Source organism: Plectropomus leopardus, chromosome 9 (assembly GCF_026936395.1).
Source record: "Plectropomus leopardus strain MGB_pleo_1.0 chromosome 9, ASM2693639v1, whole genome shotgun sequence".
In the NCBI taxonomy this organism is placed as follows: domain Eukaryota; kingdom Metazoa; phylum Chordata; class Actinopteri; order Perciformes; family Serranidae; genus Plectropomus; species Plectropomus leopardus.
The window spans coordinates 19,170,137-19,176,176 of record NC_142184.1 but is presented as its reverse complement, the minus strand read 5'-3'; positions in this window follow the sequence as shown (position 1 = coordinate 19,176,176).

Sequence of the window (6,040 nt, the reverse complement as noted above, 5' to 3'; positions counted from 1 at the left end):
GCAGTGAATGTGAAGTCCATCAGCCAGCTGAAAGATTCACTACTGATGCTTTCATCTGCTCGCCTGAATAGTACCCCATTCGTGTTTAAATGAATCGTGTTTTTGATTTAGATTGTGTGTGTGTCTTGTGTTGAGCGGTGGTTGTGTGTCGCACATGCGCAGTGATCGGGGTGAGCGGTGGCCTTTGTCTAGGAATGCTGGCCTCGTGCGCTTGCGCGTTGCTCCACCGGACAGCAGAGGCACATAAAGCCTGGTAAATTGCACCAGGGCAATAAAATGGCAATAAAATGACAACAACAGTGCATTAATCCATCACCAGGGAGCGCTGAAGGTACTGTAAAGAGCTCTGGCTGGAGTCGGGAATGATTTCTAGGGTTTATCAGCTCAGTGGTTGCAGCGCCCATTCAGGATGCCAGGGGGCAGTGAGGAGCTGGGGAGGGCTGAGATTCTCCCTCCCCATGGACTAGGGTTATATTAATCTCAAGCAGGTAGGAAACAGTAATAAAAAGATGCTGCAACTTTATATTGAGTGGTCCGGCTTCTTTTAATTAGAAGACAGAATTAATAAAATGAAGGAGTGGAGCTTTGAACTAGCAGGGGGGTTGATGGAAATCCCCAACTCTCTGCTTCTTTTAGCTTAGCCTTATTTGGAGCAATATTTTCCATAACATGTTCTCACAAGGAGGCTGAGCTTCTCTGCTGTGGCAGCACCGCCCCTCCGGTGTGCAGCCTCCCCTCCGGCTCCCTGTGGCTCCTGCAGAAAGAGAGCTTTATTCAGGAGCACCTGGATTTATGTGGGGGAACCAGAAGCAGCAGGTGATGGAAACTGCTGGCCCAGTAGGTTGGCTGTGGCCAGGGGGTTCTGGCAAGGTGGTAAGTGGACCCAGTGGGTCACACTGCCATTTCCTGTTTCTCTACCCTTTTACTCTCTCTCTCTCTCTCTCTCTCTTTTTTAACCATCCTTCTCTCCCAGCCTGCCTTCATCTGCTGCCCCTGCCTTCCTGCCAGAATCACTTCCTCCAATAGGAAACAGATGAGTAGCTCCAAGTCTGTGGTGGCCGTGCTTTGCCCTTCAAGTCATCAAGGCAACACATCTGACATACATTTTCACATAGTTGGGGCTAAAATATGCCTTTTAAAGATGTCATTTTGAAGTAATGCAGCCACACTAACAAAACTTATCAAAGGTTATTTTTCTTGGCCTGTTAACATCTTTATGAAACTTTTTTTTTTTTAACAAGATTGTTGCCTAAAGGTGAAACTACTCTCTTCAGGTTTCAACTTCTCAAGCACTGGCTCCCAGGCTCACCACTGAGTCTTTGATTATGTTTTTTTTTTTTTTTTTGTACCTGCATCTCTTCGCTGCTGACATTAATTTCAGATTGCACACAGAATAACCTTTAAGAGGGAATCTGTGGTGTAAACATTTAGACCTCCTCTCCGCAGATGAAACCACCAGCCGCTTTGCCGTCAGCTATTCCACAGAAACAGCATTCTAAACTGAACCAGGTGTGTACATGCCACAGTGGAGAGGTCAAAAGTGGAAACACATGATCCACCCTTTCTTCTTCTCCATCCTGCTCGTCTTCCTCTAATAACCGCGGCCTGGTAAAAGTAAAAAAAAAAAAAAAAGTGCTAAAATGGACCATTAAACCTTCCAACAATGCTTATGTAATGTGCGGTGTGGTTCATGGCGAACAGATTTCAAACCAGGCAACACAACCACAGTAAGAAGAGAGAGGGAATTAGACAAATGGACAGTCAGGTAAAGTGGGGGATAGACATAGAAGTAGGAGGTGTCTATGTTATGGAAAGACATCTGTTTGGCCTGCTCTGCCTGCCGGATTCTCTCACGTTTACTGGACCCCTGTCACACAGCTTTGCCTGGGTTTATTTCTGGCCAACATTTGAGATGAAGGACTTAATGTTTAGACATGAGCTGTTTGGATAAATTAGCTCGTATGCGTTACAGATCCTGTGAGTAAAGCCCTGTATCACTCCTGCGGCTTTTGAAGCATGACACCTAAGACACTTTATATTTCACCGAGATTCTACCATGAATCAGCGCACAGGCCATCCTCCTCTATTCCACTAAGTTTTATTACAAATGTGTTTACTGCTAATCAGTGTAATGGACTCAACTGTGAGCGCTTGGATGTGTGTTTAACGTATATATCCTGTGGGCCTTGGGAGATGACAGGGCCCTTACAAGGGTGGCGGTTGTAATATTGAATTATAAAACCTATTCAAGAAGCTGTCAAGAGCCCCTTTATCCAGTGTGGAGTAACATCTATGCCTTCTTTTATGTGTTAGATTTGTTATGCAACGTGGCTTTATAAAGTATTTATCAAGGCTTTATAAGCTACTAAAATTATAATCAGTCCAGGAGCCACCTCCAGCAGCAGACCAGCCCATGTTGTTGAAAGCTCTCTTTTCCGAGGCCTGGGCAAGCCTTGCAGCATTTTAAGTTCTGCCAGAGCTATTCCTTGTGGATCACTTAATATGAACTTCAACATCTCCTGTTGAAACAAATACCGCCACAGAAAATCCCAGGGATTTCATGGCCTCTCTGAACTCTAATCCTTGATGGAAATAGAAAGGACTGAAACTTTATGTTCATTTGACATCCTACGATTAAAACTTAAGATTTCTGTAGACAGATGTGATTTTTTTTTCTCTGAGGCAGCTGGCCTCTTCTCACTCAGTTATAAGCCTTGCATATTGGACCTCAAGCATATAATACTTCACGTTCATATACAGTGTAACATTAGATAGTTTATGGCGCTGTATTATGTCGAGGCTGGCTATGGCTTGGAGCAGGAGTGGGAGAATGTTGTGGTCAGCGGTGGGTCAAAGACTGTCAGAGCTCAGGGGCTGGCAGAGAGCCAGGCTCTGTACGTGTCTGCCCTGAATGTTAATGGATTAACGCTCGCCACACATACAGCCAGACTGGGAAACTCAAGATGACTTTTAACGTGAAAGGCCGCCAATAAGTCGCCATCATAAATTCAGGGACACATGCTGTCTGTAGCAGCGCGGCAGTCAGGCGTGTTTCCTCCGGGAGGCCAGGGCTGAGGGACTGTGTGATGGAGAATGGGGGAGCAGGTGGGCTCTGCATTGGCTGACCTTGCCTCTCAAGCCCCACAAGATATGATCAGAGTATGCTGGCAGCTGTGGCCTTGCCTGGACAGCGCCCAAGGTATCATGTAGAGCAGGTAGTGCAGTTTGCAGCGACAGACTACTGTAATTGCACCCTCATCCACTTCATAACATCTTGCAGTCTGTATACAGTGTTTTAAACTCAGATCCTGCTGATTTAGCATTTTCCGCCACAAGAAAAGCCAATTCTGTTACATAACTTTCCTCCTAATTGCTTTAACGAGTAACTTAGGCTTGTCTAATGTGAATTTCCACATGGCAAAGAGAGCAGCGGCAGTAGCGCTCAGACATTGTGCAGCGACAGCCCCAATCACTGTGTAATTTAGCAGCAGGGGACAATGAGCTAATCTTGCAGGAGAGTGTATACTCCCAATTTAAAATCAATCAAAATGCATTTTGTTTTTTAGGACCTCCGCTTCAGCTGTGCTGTAAATAAGAGCTAGGTTCCAATTGTTGTCTGCCTGCGTGGGGGGTCATTTTAAATCCAGTGATGGATTCACAGCACATTTCACTGCAAAGTTTCACACACATTTTGACACTAATATGCCCCATTTTTCCTAATCATTTTGCTGCTGCACTGCAAGTAATTAGGTATAATTATGTCAGTGGATGATTTCTCGCCATTTATTGAAGAACTGACTTACAAGTAATCATTAGCAGCAGCATGGTTTTAAATACTTGCAAGAAAAACAAGTGACACATGCAGGGACAGGAAAGTTATGGTGTTGGAATTTGTAATCCAATTATCTTATTCTACTGAATAAAACACTGCGCCGAGGTTCCCTATGATTTTCTGTCTCCAACCACGGAGGACTTACTTAATGCCTTCAATCTTTCCTGCTCACTCTCCTCTCTGCAAATTAATTTATGGTCTAATTACAGGACAAGCCTCCAGATATGAAGGAACACAAATCACTGGTCCTTACCAGATGGCAGAAAAACGGCACAGGATAATTGAAAATCTAGAAGTGGATCAATATTTAGCAGCCCAAGGTTACACAAAGTATGACAATACTATTAACATGGAAATATGATGCATTACATCCACAGGCAAATTGGTGTTATTTGATGGGAAATGGGTACTGACTGAAATGCTACTAATGCTGGTTTCTAGATACAAAGATACCACACACCCCTAGATGATCAAAAATGCACCGTTGCAGAATCTGTGCATACCACATGTGAACACTGTTGGCCAGGGGTGTGTGGATCAGGTCTGGAGGTCTCCTTTCCGCCAGAATGTACCATGAAGGCTCAGAGCGCCACCGTGTCACAGACTACCTCTGGCCCACCCCACCCTCCTCTAGCATTTACCTCTGGCCTGTTAAAAATGATATCAGCTCATGGAGGGCAAGCATTAGCATTTGCATTTTATTGGAAGCACGGAGATTTAGAGCAGAGGATATATCAGCTCTGAGCAGACAGAATTAGTTAACAATGCATTACCTGCCTTTTATGGCAGCTATAACTCTTTCCCCTGGTGGGGAGAGGAGATGAAGGGAGGAGTGGGGGGAGAAGGGGAAACACAGCCAGCAGAGGGTTGGCGGGGAGATCCGTGGCGCAGTGGAGGGGGCATTTAGAACGAAGAAGCTTTGTCTATGGGGCTTTACTGCACATTAAGTGTGATAGCCACCCAAATTAGAGCATCACATCGCAATCACCTTCACACAGATCAGTGCACTGCGCGGAGAAATGATGCAGCAGTCGTCACTGCAGACTTTTTTGTAATCTGGTTGCAACACGAGAATGTAGGCACAGCTGTTGGGCAGCTGTGCCTCCATGATCACAGCACGAGGAGAGGCCACATCAAATTACATCGGCCTCTGTGATACTCGTGACTTACAACACTTTCAGAGACATTTTTCGGTTTCTAAGGGACACTAACTGAAGACTATGACTCTTTTTTTTCTTTCATACACTAGATAGCAACACATTTCGGCCTGCATTTGTGTTATCTGTATGAGTGCACATTTATTTGTTTGCTGTTTCGAACAAGCTGTGTAACACTGATGAGGCCCACTGCAGCAGTCCCTTCCTTCGCCACAGCTCCCCTGACACTCATTTGGTGTAATGTGCTGCAAGACGACCCACCTCTGCCGTGGGCAGCCCCCTGAGGAACTCATTTGCACTGGAAGTTGCTGGTACAGGAGGGACTTTAAGTGCAGAGAGGCTGTTGCAAAAAATAAATAAATAAATTTACACCAAAAATGCAACTATATTAACACATAGTCCCCGCTGAGACATTGAACGTAGTTTGCAAGACACATCTGGCTAAAAAGTAGTATTACTGTTGTCAACTGAAATCAAGTGCAAGTTACTGCTGCAAGTTACACTAAAATGCATGTTTAATTTATAGAAATGTATTCACAAATATCAGATAATTCTACAGTGCAATGTCAAAAATCTATGAATGCATCCTCCTGACATAGGTACAGATTTGGGGGTGGGGGGTGGACACAATGGGCATTTGTATCCCATAAATAATAACATGAAAGTAGCAGAGGACCTTACCATACATTATTGCAGAAAATGCACAAACTGATGCATAAAAAATCATCAGACTGCAGGAGATTGTTTTTAAATAGCGGACGACCTGGAATACCTCTGTTTCATATATGTCCCCTCAATGTTAAAACTAAACCCTTGCATCCTTAAGAGCTGACACTTCTTAGTTAACCAAGGCACACAGCTTCTTATTGACTTTGCCACACACACAGCACTCATTTCTAGCATGAGTCCTGAATCCGATTTTCCTCATTTAGATTTTTAGCTTCGCTGAAGCTTCACTCTGCACGCCCGTTGACCACGTACCAGCACTGCCTCTACATCTGTATTTGCCACACACATCACAGGCAGAGCTCCCATGAGTGCCACTGTGGCT